Below are 19,003 nucleotides of genomic sequence, written 5' to 3' on the forward strand. Positions count from 1 at the left end.
CACTATTCCTGCAGCAGAGGAAGTGTTTATCTAAGAAGCAGTTTCTTGACATGATGAAGACTGTCTGAAAAAGTTCGAAAATTCACCGTAAGAATGGAAGAAAACTCAGAAACACCCCCACAATTTAATCAATTGTTTCCTTGCATAATTTCTGCGGATAAGTCAGCAGTAGGATCACAATCATGTGATCATCAGTAGGCAGCTAATATAGTGTTCACTTGTTGTCATGGTTACAGTGACGCCATGGCCAGCCTGCTATATTCTATCCATTCTCTCTCTCTATACACCACTTTATCCTCACGAGGGTTGCGGGGGGTGCTGGAGTCTATCCCAGCTGACTCGGGTGAAGGCAGGGGACACCCTGGACAGGTCACCAGTCTGTCACAGGGCCACATATACAAACAAACAATCACACTCACATTCACACCTACGGGCAATTTAGAATTATCAATTAACTTCAAGCATATTTTTGGACTGTGGGAGGAAGCGGGATACCGGAGAAAGCCCACGCATTGCACAGGGAGAACATGCAAACTCCATGCAGAAAGATCCCAGGCCCAGCCAGGATTTGAACCGGGGATCTTCTTGCTGCAAGGCAAAGTGCAACCACTACGTCACTGTGCAGCCAGCTGCTATCTGGCAATGGGAAATCTTTAACAAATCCGTGGATCCAGGCTATAAGCTGCATCACTGCCTAAATCTAATCAGTTAGTCCTTGTGTCATTTCTGACCTTCCCTGAAAATTCCATCCAACTCTGTTTGTCTGTTTTTGAGCGATGTCGCACACAGACAGACAGATTCACAGACAAACATATGTCCATCGTCACGTAATCAGTATTCAGGAAAATGTCAAACAGGATTTTTAGCTGTAAGGATCTTCAGCTTTTTAGTTTTTTTGATAAAAGCTGAAGATCTTCATAGCAGAAAGAAACAGGAAGTGAGTGTGTGCAATAAACATTTGGTCAGAAGATGTTGGGTGTCGTTTAGGAAAATACTTATTTCACTATTTGAAGTATCTTGGTGATTCCTGTGTTAGTAGTCACCATTTTCTTCCATTATTCCACTGGTAATAGCATTCTGCTATTAGCCTAGCCGTGCTACACAACCCACGGCAACAAATTTAATTTTCTGCCAGGGTGGGTCTAGTTACCCTCCATAAGCCTCGAGGTTGGATGCTCCTAAACTGGCCGACGAATCACCATGTAGTGATGAATGTAGAGTCAGAAGGCGGGTGTAACTAAGTGACGACAGAGGCGCGACGATTCTGACAGAAAACAACCGGAAACAACTAGCCTAGCCGCGCTAGACAACCCACGGCAATGAATTTAATTCTCTGCCAGGGTCAATAACAAAAACGACAACAGTCGTTGAGCTCCATTAGCACCGACTCTGAATAATCTTTCTGTTAACATGTCTGTAATATACTTGAGCTTCACCCATGGACTGTATAAATAAGGCTTCACCAAACTACCGCATCCTCTGATTTCCGGCGCTCTAGGAGCCTATTCGTTGCGCTGATTGGTTGTATACCTACCCAATTGCAGCAGAGGGATTTGATAGACAACCTTTTAGCCCGCCTCCCTCCCTGTCGAGCGTGCCTAGACCCTTGTGCTTCAGAACATGGGTCGAGCAGGGCTAGGCTAATTCTGCTATGGAGAAACTCATGGAATGCTGCCCCTACATGGATGTCCAGGAACTGCGAGGCTTTTTTTTCGTACTGTCCAGAAATATAAATCAGTGGTGCTGTGTAATAAGAATTTCTCCATAGGGACAATAAAGTCTCAGTCTTTTTTGTCATCAGAATTGAATATATCCAGGTTTTAGGCTCTCGACTGATCACATCGAGACATCAACCATCAGCTCATTAGTTTGGTCAGATTGAACTAGTTGTACATCCACACAGAAATGGCACAATTTTCTTCTTCCCTCCTGGTTCTGAAGTCTGTGAGAGTGTCCACTAACTGCAAGGAGCTTTCATTTTCACCAAAAAAGCTGTCAAACTGTGGGCTGCTTGTGCTTTTTTGGGCTATTAGTGATGAGACTTGGTACCTTTACTAATCCAACTCCAAAACGTCAGGAACAGGTAAAACATAACCAGGGCACATTGTGTTGTCTTGAGATTTTTAGTTCCTCTCACATAACATATTGAATTACACTGATAAGAAAAGAAAAGGCTGCAGTTTGGAACTGGCACCAGTTTTGGTATTTTGATCAATGATTAACAATTACTGATTTGATTAGACTGTGTTAATAAACAAAGTCAGTTAATTAACTGGAAATTGGAACTGGAGTTTTGTCTTTTAGACCTTTTAGAGCAGGTTAGGTGCTTAAACCTAACCAGATGGTTTAAACTAGTGGTGGGATGCGATTCAAAAAATATATCTAATAAATTAGAGGCTTTTTATTTAATTAATCATATTTTTGTCACAGAGTAATATTTGACAAAATAAGCAAAGTTTGTCAATTCAAATAAATTTTGATTGACGACTGAATTGATGAATAGACATACACACTAAGACGCCTACAATAAGTCCTTATTTTTGAAAGAAAAGCTGCTTTATTTCAGTGAAGCTAACATTAAATGAATCAGAAATCCAGTCTGGACATCGTTAATGTGGTAAATGACTATTCTAGCTGGAAACAGCTGATTTTTAATGGAATATTTCCATAGAGGTACAGAGGAACATTTCCAGCAACCATCACTCCTGTGTTCTAATGCTACATTGTGTTAGCTAATGGTGTTGAAAGGCTAATTGATGATTAGAAAACCCTTGTTCAGTTATGTTAGCACATGAATAAAAGTGTGAGTTTTTATAGAAAACATGAAATTGTCTGGGTGACCCCAAATTTGTGGCCAGTAGTGTTTCTGAAGTTTGGCTGATACCTTCACTATAATGTTCCTTTTGTGTGCAGAAGTTAAAAATGTTGTGTCATTAATTAAAAAAAAAAAAAAAAAAAGCATTGTGGCGTTTTTGGCCAGAGCTCCTGCTGTAAATAAAAAGTGGTCCAGCCGTTACCCTCAGGATAGAAGATGTAACAAAATCTCTTAAATGTAAAATTTAAACTCGACCCGAGGCTTTCCATCAGGAGACTGAAGCTGTGGAGTACGATAACACGCCCTGCAGGGGTCTGTATTTGTATTCAGAACCCATTTTCAATTTCATCTCCTCAGTTTAGAAGGCCACTCGCCCTGTGCATGGAAAAAACAGACAAAAAAATGGACACGTGAAGTTGATGCACAACGCTGGATGAAAACCTATTTCAACGTCTGTTTAATAACAAAAGACTGGATGAAAAAAATGAAGTCTGACCTCCTGAAGAGAGCGGAAACTCCAAATATTCACCACATCTCTGTACTCGTTCAGTCAGACATGGACCACGGGCAGCCATATATGTGCAAATGAGCAAAAACTACACACACACACACACACACACACACACACACACACACACACACACACACACACACACATACATACACACACATTGCACACATGCACAGATACAGTAACTAAACAGGGAGCCCTTTTGGAGCCTTAGGCACAGTGTGAGAAATAAATATTTGATAGGAGGATGACCTACTTCCTGTGCCCTGAAAAGTTATTTGTCTTTTTCTGCCTCCCTCCACTGCAGAGGGCTCTTTCCTCAGGCCCTGCAGCAGAGAAAACCAAAGTGAAAGAGAGAGATTTGTATAAAAGGAAAGGAGGAGGAGGAGGAGGCACAGAGAGACCAAAGAATTAGAGGGCAGGATGTGGACTGGAGAGAGAATACATCTTCAGCTGGAGTTCTAGTTCCTTTGAGGCAGAGATGATCGACTGTGAGGGATAATCTCATTGGCCGGTTTCAGAAGTAGAGGTTTGGAGTGTGACAGTGAACAGGAGATAATTGTGATTGTGTGGAGGAGGAGCTATGTGAGCCTGGTTTTACTCCCAGCTCATCACGTTCAGCTGCTTTGTCAGGACTCACTGACGTCACATTTAAACACACCGTGTGACCTTCAGTGTCATCTTTCAGCACGCAGGATATTCAGTTGACATCTACATGAGTATATATCATGAGTGCATGTAAATGTTCTCATCTTAACTAGGCCATGGTCATAAAACGTTAGCAATATAAAAGTCATTCCAGAATTGGAGGGCATTTTACCTCCCACCCATCAAATTTCAGATAATCCACGTACAAAATACAAAAACATGCAGTTGTTGTGTAAATGTACTTGTCCTGAGACCAAATCTAGAAGAAAACAGGATAAAAGAATGCTTGAAAATGTTTTTAAAATACCAAATAAGTCTGGAGTTCCTCCTAAAATGTCATTTTTCTCTTGTCCTGCCTCCCTGATGACCAAATTGAATCTCAAATAAAACAATTAAAATGAAATTTAAATCTCCTTTTTGGGGGGTATTATTTGTTTCACTGATGTCTCTTGTAATTGCGGGAACATTTTTTTTTTTTCAACACTATATTTTAAATAATAATTATTATGCATGAAACGTGTGTCCCACAACAACCCTGTCAGCATAACCTTTTTAGCCGATAGAAGAAGAAAGGAGTGAATCACACGAAACACTGGAATTAACATCATCAAACAATATTCCTAAAGAATGGGTAGAGCAAAGCTATGTCCATGTTATCAGGATGTTTTGACTGTTTTCCATCAGTCAGTTTGGTCCTCTTGTCAGCAGTAACAGCTAGCTAAATATCTAGCTTCTACTGCTGACAAAAAGCTAACATTAGCATGGATTAGCAATCCTGTTACTGCAGGGCTGCCAGCTTATGACCAGACCTTAGAGTGAGATTTGGTTTGTGGGGATGCTGACAGGGGTCTGGGGGCCCTCCATCAGAAAATTTTGATAATTATGATCCTATTTCCTGCATTCTGGTAGACTAGTCGCACTAGACCCATGCTCTGAGCAACTGTTGCCAACTCCTCAGAAAGGAAAGTCGCTATTGGCTGTCCTAAAGTCGCCTAGAAGTCGCTAAATGACGTCATCGCCTAATTTGCATTATTTCCCAGTTTGCATGTAATTGTAATCAACGTGTTAGGAGAGAGGAGATAACGTTGTGGAATAGACCAAAAAGTGAATATAAAACAATCAAAATATGTTTTTGTACTAGAGGCTAAATGCTGTGGTTTATTTAGCATGACAGTGAAGAAACATTTTCGTTTATATGACTCCGTAAGTCTGGATAGGATCTGTAGTGACTTTGCGCATGCGCGATTCATCTGCTGTCTGGCCGCGGAGTGATGTGGGTCTCCCCTCCCCTCACTGGGTCTGCTGCGGGTTACTGGACTGACAGGTCTGTGCTCTGGGAGGGGGAGAAGCTCACAGCAGCACCTGCCTGCTTGTGAAAACAGTAACTGGCAGAATGAGCCGAGTTTTCCTATTAAGAGTCTCCAAACGCAGAAAAGTCGCTAGATTTGTCACTAGTCGCTTTTGACAAAAAAAGTCGCTAGGACCTTTGAAAAGTCGCTTAGATTTAGCGAGAAAGTCGCTAAGTTGGCAACACTGCTCTGAAGCACAAGGGTCTAGGGCCGCTCAACAGGGAGGGGGTCGGGCCTAAAGGTTGTCTATCAAATCACTCTTGCAGCAATTGGTAGTATACAACCAATCACAATCAGCGCAACGAATAGGCTGACGTAGTTTCCTAGAGCGCCGGATTGTGGCTAAGTCCCATTAGCTTCCCAACCAGCGGAGCCAACTGGTATATTAAGGATTGCCATATCCGTCGGCATAAGTCCAAATACGTCTTTCTTCTCAATGAAACACTTCAGTGCCGTCCTTTGTTTATCTTTCAAGTTGAATTTTAGCTTCAATCTTTAAGGGCTGTGGCCAAAGCCGGTCGAAAAGATAACTGTTTATAGTGCGGCCGGTTGTTTCTGTCAGAATCGTCGCGCTCTGTCGTCACCTAGTTACGCCCGCCTTCTGACTCTACACTTCATGGTGATTCGTCCGGCCAGTTTTAGGAGAATCCAGCCTCGAGCCTTATGGAGGGTAACTAGACCCACCCTGGCAGAGAATTAAATTCGTTGCCGTGGGTTGTCTAGCGCGGCTAGGCTAGCATTCTGGTGTAATTTACGAGCATTTTGCCTGTTAAAATCTTATTATAGAGATAGCATTAAGGGATAATAAAAAAGCACTGAGCTTAAAAATCTGAAAAAAACAGAGCAAGGGCAGGCAGTATTGAAAATGGTTCTTCATGGATGAAAGTTCTGTTGCTGGATGAGCACAACACATTTCAGCATTTTCCATAAATATATGCATAATTGAAATAACTCCAGCAACCACTTTGTAACATTTGTCTTGGAGGATTTTAATGCACACAATCAACAGCTTCAAGTTGACCACATCAGCCAACTAAACAATAAAAAGTGCTTAAGCAAAAACAAAACATATCTTCATAACTTAAATTATCCATTCACTGAACAGAATTACAATCAGACACTAAACTCTCTATTAAAATCCATGTGACTCTAAAAACTCAACAGCTTTACAAACTCTAAGATTAAACTCTCCACAAGGATCCAAAATAAGTTGGACTTCTACATCATTCCATGAAATCGGTGCCTTTTGCGTCCCCAAGAAATAATCAGTCATACAATTATGATAACAACAAATTAATATTTCATTTAAAAATATAACATTACCCTGTCTTCTCTCCTTAATATAACATCAAATTAAAGTCAGTGAAATGTTATTTTAATTAATTTAAATTACTTTCATGCTGATGAGGGTGAGGTTTTTGGCCTGTCCCTCACTGTTATTGTTGTATGTGTACAGGACTTTTCATTTGTAAAATGTAGGCAAAATGTTAAAATTTTTACATTTACATGTAGTTTAAAGTATGATCTTATTGTAAAACAGTGTTTTTGGTAATAATAATATATATTAACCATTATAAATTACCAATTTATCGGCGTCCCCTGATTTCGTGTCAACCCTGTTACCCTAACTAAAAACCCTATAAAAATAATGGTACATTCCTGTACTAGAGGCTCTTATTCTGAAAGGACATTCCTCTGCTGACACAGGAAGTAACGGCCGCACGGCAAGAAGCCGTCCTGGAGAGAGCGTAGCCACAGCAAAACCCTTTCCTTACCGGTTCGGATTTGTGTTGTTACCTGTTGGACAATACTGAGATCTGTCTGTTTCCAGATTTGACAGGATTTAAAGGAGGTTGCATCATCTCGGAACCAGGATGCTAACAGCTCATTGACAAGTAAGTTTCTCTCATCTCTGATTTGGTATTTTGAAGTTTTTTCAAGGTTTAACCAGGGGGGACAAGCATACAACGTCAATCCTGTTACCAGTTTTTAACATATAAACATAATCAATTTTCTATTTTTCAAAATATAATCAATATCTACAAGTAATTATCTTTCAAAGTACATAGCTTGCACTTTAACTAACATTTATTTTAGCTCGCTACAAGCAAATGTTAAAAAAGGTTTTTAATCGGCCTCGGATGGGGAACCAATATATGTAGCGGTACTACGTTATGATCTATAGCTCTCGTTATTAATAACTGGGGCACCACCCTAGATCTCTAGGGAAAAAATTAATATTAATAAAAAATTAATATTCATAAAAATTTTGATCAATCTCATATCAAAAAGTCTTGAATCCTCGGTTAAATTGACCACATTCTACACAAAGAAACACAAGACTGTAATTTGGTCTATAATGAGGTATTTATTAACTATTCTATGAAAATAATGACAAGTGAACTATGTACAATGTAGATATGGTGTGTGTGCGTGCAGGACTACGTGTGTGTGTGGAATGTGGAGTGTGTGTGTGATGTGTGCATGTGTGAGGGATGTGGAAGTAGGTGTGAGAGAGAAGGAAATATGGTGAGGATTAGCCAGAGCTAACCTGACGAGGTAACCGGTAATTTTTAAGAATTCTAATGATTTGTAAAAGAATAAATTGATTAAATGAATTAATTGACCAAGCGGTTAGTACATCACCCATAGAATGGAATCAGAGCAAACTCAGCTGGAGTTGAAGTGAACCGTCATGGGCTGGACTTGCGGGCCTTCAGATTATGCACACGGTCTGGACCTGCGGGTTCGGAGCGGTGCGTCGTCGTTATGGCTGCCTGGATGTCCTGCCGCGGGTTGATCGGTTCTATGCAAAGACCTGATCCAGCAGATCTCCGGAGTTCTCAGCTGAGTGCTTTAAAAATGATGGTTCTCAGGCTTTAGCCAAGAAAAATGGGTGTTGATGAAAAACGGTCAAAATTAAGAAAAATAAATGCTGGTTCTGAATCGGTTCTTCAGATTAAACGAATAAAATTCGGCTTAACGTGAGCAAAATGTCTCCTTAAGTTACAAAAATATTAAAAGATAAATAGTTAACAAACTTCGATGGTGAGGGAATTTCAAAGATAGGAAAAACGCGCTTTAGGTAAGAAAATAATGGGAATCTCTGTTATGGATTCCTCAGGTAGTGAAGAAAGGGAAGTGAAGCGGGCAAGAGAGTAAGAGCGGTAAGAGAGAGCGATGATGTGGGCTACGGCTGACTTTATCTGTGGGTCCAGCTAAGGGGAGGACCTGGGCGGAGAGAGAGAACTTTTAGGCGCGAGTCTGGTGGAATTTGGAATCTCTTTGTTCTCACAAAGTAGAGAAGAAAGAGGAGTCCAGAATGGATTAAAATATGATATTAAACGCGCAAAACACGATCTGTCTATCCCACCATATTCAGTTGTGTGAAAGTGAAATGTGTAGATTAATACATATGTTCATATGATGTGAATCATTTCATTCATAACTATATGTTTATGTTTATGACATTAAAAATATGTATCACAGTGAGAATATAACAACAAGTCAGAGATTTGGTAACAGGTAAATACAATGGTCATCATTCAACCTAAATAGAGAGATAAAGAAGGAATCAGGTTAAACATCACAAATTAATAAATCAGCTTCTGTGAAAGATAGAATCTTGATTTTCGGATATGTTAATGATGAATGATTTCCATTGACGTTGGTAATTCTGTAAACACAAAATACATTCCAGAAATATTAATTTGGCAAGGTTTTTAAGTTCAGTTCCAGTCTCTTTGTTTCAGTCAAAGAGAGTGAGAGGGTGACTCCAGTCTTCAGCCATAAAGTTTTACGACTTGTTATCTGATCTGTGGAATGCAGAGACGTCTCCGGCTGAGGGTCTCCTAAAGCTGAAAAGGGATTTTAGCCTGAAAATTCATTAAACAAACATCCATAGCATATAATTGAAAGTCATTGTCTTTTAAAAAGAAGAAGTTATTCCAGGGGTTTAAATGTTCACAGGAGCTCCATCCTTCTGTGAATGAAAACCTACAGAAATACAAATGTCTCAGTCCTCCTATAGAGATGGGTGTTGGTCAGTGCTGGAGAGAGGGAGAGCTTATCTGAGTTTTGATCAGCTCAGGAATTCCAGGGCCTTTGCAGTCTTGCTACACAAATTAGTTTAAAATGGTCAACCCTGTTACTGTCAACCCTGTTACCTTTCCACAGTAACAGGATTTGACATAATTAACAAATATTAAATAACACAGCCTGAGATGGCACAATATAGTTTCCTGTCATTTTAGACCTTCTGTGATTCCTCAGCCCGATCGCACGAGGATTCGTGAAACTGTCACGTAAGTTTTAGTTTCGGTTTCGTGTGCACCAACATGATTTCGTCATGTTTTTCGTGCCGCTCACCACGAAATGCGCACCAATGTATTTTAAACGGCGGACTTTTCGTGCCACTCAGAACGTATTTCAAAAGAATGTGTATATTATATTTTTAATGTAAAACCGTGGCGAATCCAACGCTATATTTTGCATGACATCGTTCCTAAACATAACCCTAACCATAACCATAACCATAACCTAACCATAAGCCGGTGCTACACTTACCAATTTTGCATAGGAATTTTAAGAATGTCCGGCGGCCGCAAACGCGATCACACAAGCAGTATACGCCGATGGACAGCTTAGATCGTCATGAATCCGCCGGTATAAACCACTTTCAGATGTGATTACCACAGCGAAAAACATTTCGTGGTGAGCGGCACGAAAAACATGACGAAATCGTGTTGGTGCGCACGAAACCGAAACTAAAACTTACGTGACAGTTTCACGAATCCCCGTGAGACCGGGTTGGATTCCTGGCTACTTAAAAAATAAAAATTAAATATAGTTTAAATTTTACATTTTCAAAGTTGAAAAGGCACCGGTTTCGTGGAATGACTCATGAGAGCTTTAATTATTCTTCATCTACTTCCTGAAAAGTTTGGTCAATAAAAAAGACAAAAACTAATATTTTCAGCTGAACTAAAGACAGACTTTGTGATTTTTCTGCTCACATGTTGTGTTGTTGTAAACTTACTCTTTCAAATAAATAGCCTCCTAACCTCCGGGAAACCAGCGTTTGTCCTGTTTTTTGTATTGCTCCACGGCGACCCGAGACAGCCAGGTCATAATGTTTTTTGAGCAACACACCATACTATGACGTTTTTACAGTGAAGGTTCTACTATGAAACCAGTTTGACATGTTCAGGTGTTCTGTGTGAAAACTCAGAGATTTCAGGTATCAAAGGTGGTTTTCAACTTTCTTTGTTAACTTTCTACTTCAGCTTTAAACTAAATTTACTTTACTAAACCAGCCCTCTGGACTTCCAGTAAGCTGTGTTCCTACTGGCTGTCCAGGTGGCTGCTTGGTGTTATCAGGAACACCTGAGCAGCTCAGTGTCTTCCTACTTTATGGCTGCAGTCAAACATTTCCTCTGCTTCTCTTCACTGAACCGGTTTTGGCTCAGTTGCTTTAGTTTGTTCTTTAGGCATTGGCTTGCAGCTTCCAGCAGTAAAATTGTCTTTAATGTGTTTCTTGGTGTGCTTTAGGGCTTTGTACTGGATAGTTGTCTTGGTAAATGTGGTTCTTTAGCCACAGTTAGCACATGGTGCTAATGTGTGCAGTGATTAGTGGATTTGGTGCAGCTGAGTTGTGTCTTTATCTTGGCTGTAATGTAGTGATGGTGAGATGAAGCCTCATGAGGCATTGAACCATTTGAGCCAATTGGTTCGAGAAAGGGTTAATTTCTTGAAGCTTCATGAGCACATGAAACCACCTACTGGTCAAATGTATAATCACAGGCAGCTGAATCTGAACCACATGCCGGATGCATTGAATCATTGTTCATTATAGCTGTTGGGAATGACTATGAAAAACAAAAAATGTATGATATAATAATAATTATAGATGAATGATCACATATGTGTATAATAAAATATATTTTCATGTATTCTGTGTGTGTAAATTTTCCCTGAAATGGTTGTATCGTATTATGTAGCAGGTTGTGTAGTAATGTCTTTCTGTCACCTTAGGAAAATGGCATGGCCTTACGCAGGCAGAGGACAGTGAAAGTGCTTAAGTGGAACTAAGAAGATTGTACTGAATATGGTTGTGTAACTTAGACAAGGATGTACAGGAAAGGGGAGATTTTATTCAGAAGTAACAGGTTTTCAACAGTTTTTGTTTTTAAATGATTCCTTTTTTTGACACACAGTAAACACCTCACCTTTGAATAAAATAAACGGTGAAAAATACAGTTCTTGATAAGCAAACCTAATGTGTCCGTAATAATGTTAGATTTAGCTTACCTTATTAGAGTTAAAAAATCAAAATGTTCCCACACAGGGGAAATTTTCCACTTCCTGGTTGGCTCCTTCCTGTCACCTATCTTTCTCTCCTCAATCTCCTAAAGCTCCAAACTATCTCTCTCTCTCTAAACTCTCCAAACCATATCCAAACTATATAAACACTATCCAAACTCTAGTATCCAGACTATCAAAACTCTATCCAAACTATCCAAACTTTCGACAGACCACAACTCTCTATCAAAAACCACGTTTTGAACGGAGACTGAGGGGCAAAATCTGAACCACTTTCCGAAGCAGTCACGTGGTTCAGCCAGGCAACGAGGCTTCGAACATCATTTGGCTCCTCCCCTAAACAAAGCAAGCCTCGATAAGCGCTTCGTGGAAACGCCCCCTCCATTACTCGACACAGGCTTCGAAGCCTCGGCACATCTCGTAACATCACTACTGTAGTGAGTCTTTAGAGGTTTTTGGTCAGACACATTCTGTATTCTTGTTTGTGAACCAACGTTGGTTGTCCAGAAGGTAACAGTTCCTGTCCTGATTCTCTGTTTAAAGAGGTTCTCTGGTAGGCTACAGGAGACTTTAGCGTCTGTGTTGTGCTAGTTTGGTTTTTGTACAGTTTCATTTGGACGACTATCTTGAGGCCCCTCCATGTGGTTTAGTGAGGTTTTCTGTAACAGTTCTACAAAGCAACCTGCAGCAGAAGAGACTTTGAGAGTTTTTAGGAAATTCTGGAGACCAGACTTTGGAGCAGCACAAACATTTGTCAGCAGTTTGAGCAGGAGAAGGTGAACGTCAGAGTAGAAATGAGAAGGAAACCTTCTTGACCCATGTAGTGAGGCAACCCGGTCTCACGGGGATTCGTGAAACTGTGACGTAAGTTTTTGTTTCGGTTTCGTGCGCACCAACACGATTTCGTCATGTTTTTCGTGCAGCTCACCACGAACGAAACCCGCTGTGGTAATCACATCTGAAAGTGGTTTATACCGGCGGATTCATGACGATCTAAGCTGTCCATCGGCGCTTGCAGCCGCTGCCGCAGCCGCGGCCGCCGGACATCCAGCCGCAGTGGCGGCCGCCGTAGCGGCCGCGGTGGCGGCACCACCGGTGTTTTGGGAGACGCTGCGATTCAAACTCCGGACAGCAGCTTTAATGAACCACATTACAGGAACACACTTCAGCTGCTGACAGGAAACAACACAAACATCGTTAGCTTGATGCTATATTTAGCTGCTAATCAGGACTGGTCAGCTAGCTCGGTTAGCATCGCTTATTCACATTAAAGCTAATATTCACTGGATGCTAACTCTCTTCTCTGGTCAACACAAACAAATAAACTCCACCAACTCCTGGGGTTCACGGCTCACATTATATCTGACTCTGAAGTTGAAAATAAAGTTCATTAAAACCGGCACCGATCAGTAAATGATCATTTATTATTTTATTCGTCCTTCAGTGTCTGTTGGTCCAATCAGCCGAAGGACTGAATTACTGAACTGAAAACTAATTAAAACAAAACAATGGACAATAAAACTGTCTGTGGAAAATGTACTGCTGCTCCACCGATAAATACCAACAAACTAAAACAAACTGAAGTGTTGCTTTTCGTGATTTTTTTAATAAATAGCAAATATGAGGCTTTTATTTTTCTGGAAGTAAAAAGAAACGTTGCTTATCTGTAGCTTCGCTAACTTAACTTTAGCTGCACTTTCACCATGTTCTAACTGACAGATCATTTTTCATATTAAAATAGCTGCTCTTCCTTTGTGTATTTGGCCGTTTCTTATGTTGCTGCTGTTTCATTGCAATTATATTTTGAAAACATCACTTTAAATACAGATAATTGAAAAGAAAAAAACTGGCTCTGAAATACTCAATGAACTGATGCGTCATCTAGTGTTAACCTGTTAAAGTACGCCGGCCCGCGGGCGGGCCGTTTTTTTATCGGTATACGCTTTTTTTAAAATAGAAGGACACTGCAAACACGATTATACAAACACTATACACACATAGAAAGCTGAGATTCTCATGAATCCGCCGGTATAAACCACTTTCAGATGTGATTACCACAGCGGGTAATATAAACACATTTATCCAACAAACAACAAGTCATGTAAACGTGCACAGCTCACCTGTCGACGCAGTTTGGACGCTCGTTTCTGGTCATAAAAGAAGATAATCCACAAAAACCGGCCAGAACCCAAGCTTAGCCATCCAGAGGAAACAATCCAGTATAATAGTTTGGCCAAAACATGTCTCGAAATAAGTAAAAAATCCAGAAAACGATCGGCTCCGTGCGCGTGCACGCGGCGCGTGGTGGCGCTGTGCGTTTCATATTCACTGCATCTTTCTATTATAACTTTATCATACACGGTCCTATTTCCTTTGTTCGCGATTCAAAATGGATACTGGAGGCTTCTCTACCGCTTCAAACCGGACTTCAACCAATCAGGTGACTCGTTTCCGCCTACTTCGGCGATATAGCCAACCATGGCCGAGTCTGACAGATATCGATTACATCACTTGATTGACTTGTTTCTCAGCAAATCACGCCGGAGGAAACGTTAGATTGACAGGCCTGGTAGCCAATGAGCTTGCTGAATGGCTTGAATATAAATCCCGCCTCTGCCAGCGGCTTTATATGATATTTCCATTCGTGAGCTCCCGGGCTCCACCTGCTGTTTCTCTGTATTCCTCTCAAATCTGTGTGTGTGATCGACACTGAGCCTATCTGAAGTGATTTTTTGAGTTCTTTATGAGTTTTTGGAATGAAAATAATGTGAAAATGAAGTGAAAATGAATTTATACCATTCTGTAAAGAGTGTGCACAGTGTACAAAGATTGTATCCAACATTGACAGGCGGCGGAGCATATCAAGTACAAATACATGTGTGAAACACTCATTTCTTGTAGTATTGCTCTGAAAATTTTGACCTGAACTATGTACAGACCCCAGGCTTTGCAATATTGTTGTTTTCAAGCTCTTACAGTGCTGCCACACTGATTTTCAGGTGTTTTATTAGGGAAAAAATGTAGGCGAGAAAAAAATTCATCCTAATTCAGTGTGTGCCAACATGAAATACTCTGTGCCAGTAGCACCTAGAGTAATTCTGACTGCACTGGGTGAAAATTCAGGTTGTCAGCTTTCAAATGAGACCCCAACCATGCATGTACTCCAAACAGTTCAAGAACAGCATTCAATTTACTTTCTGTAAATCTCAGTAGAAATTTCTGAATAAGAATTCTTAATAATATAAAATGTAACTGTAATATAATTAATTAAATTCAGATATTTCAATTTGAAAGAAACACAACATTGACTGAAAGATTTCAGTGAATTAACCCTTAAAGTCATTTACCTGAGAAACCATCCTTTAATGTTTTACCTTAAAATGACCAACATTTAAAAAAAAAAATATAGCTGCAAAGTAAAAGTTTCACACTAAAGATGAATCACTGATGAACATTTAATGGCAATTTACTCAATTATTATGAGGAAACAGAGATCCATTTCTAATATTTATATCAAATATGTTTATGTCTATAAAATATACTGGAACATCAATAAAATGTCTGCATAGTGAAATATATGAAGTCCATCTGCATTTATACATCATATTGATGTTTAAATAACGGGAACTGCAGCCCATGTTCAGTCAAGTTAGCAAGAATTACGGATAAACAACGTTTCCAGGTTTCTCTACAAAATAAAAGCCGTGATTGTTTTAATGGAAAAATTACATGATTTCAAAAATGTGACTTTGAAAATGTAAACAAACTGTAATTTCCCTCGGGATTAATAAAGTATCTATCTATCTATCCATCTATCCATCTATCTATCTATCTATCTATCTATCTATCAGTGTTAGCTAGCTGCTCCACTTGCTCTGAATATTTTGGTTCGTGTCTTTGTCAAGCCAAACAAAAAATTAATCCATATTCCTGGCTACATTACAGACAACAGCATCTATGGAGTGACCGGAAGTTAGCCGAGCTAGCGGAAGTGCTAATGAGGTCTGCTCTGGCATGGATTGTTACCGTCACATATGTAGCTTTTAATAAATCCTGCCCGAGACAACAGAGCTGTAGCTCCGTTTCAGTGTGAGTTTCTATGTCTCTCTGTGTGACTGTGTCTGACTTCCTGTAATAAAATCCTCATGTTTACTGGGAGCTGCAGCCACAGATATTTATCTATCTACTGATTCATATCAATGCACGCTAGTCTGGTCCGATGCAGTCTTGATGATGACGTTTCACGAGTACGTGAGAACCAGGTACGGACAGTTACGTACTGAGAAAACAGTCCTTCTTACCACAAAGGTACAAAACTGCTCGTCTCTCTCCTCCGGCATCAGGAAACGTCTTCCAAAACTTCTTCAAATCCAAACGACAATACAGTGAAAAGATCAAACTGACGTCATAGGTACATTCAGGTGCAGTTGGACAACGAAGTTGCATTCATAGCGGCCAATCAGATCACAGTATAAAAATGGTACCATTGATGTGTAAACTGAGCCAATCAGCCTTTGATGGTTTTGTTGCCTATAACTGATGAATATGTAGCAGAAATCTGTAGAAGAGAAGGCTTGTTTTTCAAAAATGTTGCAGCCTAAATGTCCTCCAATTCTGGAATGAGCCTAAAACTAGCAATAGTTTCTTCATCAACAGTGTAATGTTGCTTAAATATGTGTTTTCTACTTTGATTCTGCAGACTTCGATCACTAGACATCTGCAGTAAGATGCTGCAGATGTTTTATCAGTCTGTGGTAGCAAGTGTTTTATGCTGCAGTCTGCTGGGGACGCAGTATAAAACAGAAGGATGCAAGGTGTCTGACCAAACTGATTAAAAAAGCTGCTCTGTGGTTGGAATCGGATTGAACACACTGGAGGATGAGGTGGAGAGACGGGAACTGAGCAAGATGGAGGCCATTCTGACAAACATGGATCATCCACTTCACATCTGCTTCAATGAACAACGAAACATCAGTGGACGGCTTCCTATCCCTGCGCTGCAGGACCGAAAGATTTAGGAAATCTTTCTTGCCATCAGCAGTCAGGCTATTCAATTCACAATTAAACAGATAAGAACCCTGACAACTGAATTTCCCTTCGGGATGAATAAAGTGATTCTGATTCTGATTCTGATTCTGGTTCAGTTTGGTTTGTTTATTTTTGTAACCATGGTAATGCCAGTACCAGTGCATGCTGGGAAACAGGAAGTAAAAATTGCCATGCGGCCAGCTACAGGCATGCGTGAGCTTCACAGTGGTCAGCTTATCAGTTGATTGCTTTTTTTCTCCCTTTTTGCTAAGGCAACGTCTGTAAGTATCTCATCATTGTGATGTTAAGTTCTTACTAGTGCTAGGCTAGGCTAGGCTAGCTTAATGTTTATCGCTGCTTTTCCTAGTCTGTTCGTGCTTTATCATATATGTTACAGAGCTAAAGTAGCTGATCTGTATTATTTTCCAGATACTGTGTCCTTGATTTGATTAATGATATAGACATTTTATTGTATGTTGCAGTTTCACAAAATTCCCATTAAACTTCATGGAAGTGAATCAGCTGTGTCCTGGAGTTTTTTGGGAGTGTTTAAGCTGAATGGAACATAGCCCATGACAAACAGCAATGCAGACTCTGTACGACAGAGTGTCTGATGGTTCAATTTAGTAGTAATTCTTGATTCAGCTACATAAATAAACCCTCAGTGTGCTCCCCTGTGGCTCATAACAGCCTGTTATACCTTAGTAACGGAGCTCCTTTGTCCTCCTCCTTGTTGCTTTCATCACGGCTTTGAAGGTGTGGGATCCCATCCCCACTCATTGAACTCAAAGAGATAGCTTCAGGCTTAGCTTCAGGTCTAAGTCTGGGTTTAACATCACCGTGGTAACTGATGCTCCAGAGAAGGTTTTGACATAACAGACTGCTACGTGTGGAAACACCTCCTGCTGCCCAGTCAGTTCAATCTGAAAACATCAACACCATCAGCGTTCCTGAAGAGGCCATGAAGCTCAGACAGACAGAGGAGAAGATATGAGTTTCTTGAGCTGCGAGCTATTTCACAGCCATTCAATTATTCTATCAGCTGTTGTAGAGTGATACAATCCTCAAACGGAAACTGATTAAAACACTAAAGCTTCACAGCAGAGCTGACTGTAAATGATTCGCCGTAGGTCAGTTCTCCAGTTTGAATCACGCTTTTGTGTTTGTTCCTAAGAACACTGAACACTACCAAGGCTGCAGCTCAAAGAACAAGGCTGAAACTGTTTTACACACTATAAAATGAGATTGAATGTGAGATTACTGAGTTTATTCTCTAATTCACCATGAAAATAGTTTTTATTAGACATTACACCTGTAACTTTGTCATGCAATCTTGTGATGCACGGAGGAGAGTGGGGTAAAAGAAGGCAGTTTTAATTGAGGTGTCATTACAGTGGAGGCATGACAGTAATGTATTCAAATAAAACCTGTACATATGCTTCAGGATGTGTGGCATAATAATTTGTCTGGAACTAAAATACTGTTTTTAAAATATGGCTATCCAAAAAAATGTTGTTTCTTTTTGGCTCAACGTGCCCCCAACAAGGAGTAAATTGAGCCTTTGGAGAAAATATGTCGGGGTAAAGTCAATCTGCCCACCCGGCCAGCAGGCAGATGGGTCCCCCCTATATAGAGCCAGGTTCTGCTCAAGGTTTTTTTCCCCTGTTAAAAGGGTGTTTTCCTTGCCACTGTTGCCTTTGGGCTTGCTCTGGGGGTCAGGCATATGGGTTCTGTAAAGCGTCTTGAGACGATTTGACTGTAATTGACGCTATATAAATAAATTGAATTGAATTGAAGTGTGCCATCAATTATGTTGAAGTAAAACTGAAAATTTGATGCCTCATATAATGCTATATTAAAGACAAATTCAATGCTAAATGACGTCTTAGAAGTTGCATTTAAACATAAAACGTACAACTTCAAAGGGCAGTTTCCTTCAATAAGGCCCAAGGAGGACAACTTTTGGAACAAATTCAGGTTCAAATGAACCAAGGTGGGCAATTATTCAACATAAAGCTGTAGAATTACAATAATGTAATTATTTACCAGTAATCATAGGTGGGGGCCATTAGCTCCACTAACCCCACTGCCACCATTTTGAAATTTCCAACATATTTTCTCCAAAGGCTCAATGTGCCCCCAACAAGGAGTAAATTAAGCCTTTGGAGAAAATATGTTGGAGTAAATTTTGCCATCAATTATGTTGAAGTAAAATTTAAAAGTTTATACCTTATGTAATATAAGATCTGTCTCCATTTGTTCATCTCAGACCATGTGGTCATATCTTGTTCTCTCCAACCCTGTTCTGCTTACTTATTTTTTAAAATCCTT

This window comes from Acanthochromis polyacanthus, chromosome 3 (assembly GCF_021347895.1).
Source record: "Acanthochromis polyacanthus isolate Apoly-LR-REF ecotype Palm Island chromosome 3, KAUST_Apoly_ChrSc, whole genome shotgun sequence".
In the NCBI taxonomy this organism is placed as follows: domain Eukaryota; kingdom Metazoa; phylum Chordata; class Actinopteri; family Pomacentridae; genus Acanthochromis; species Acanthochromis polyacanthus.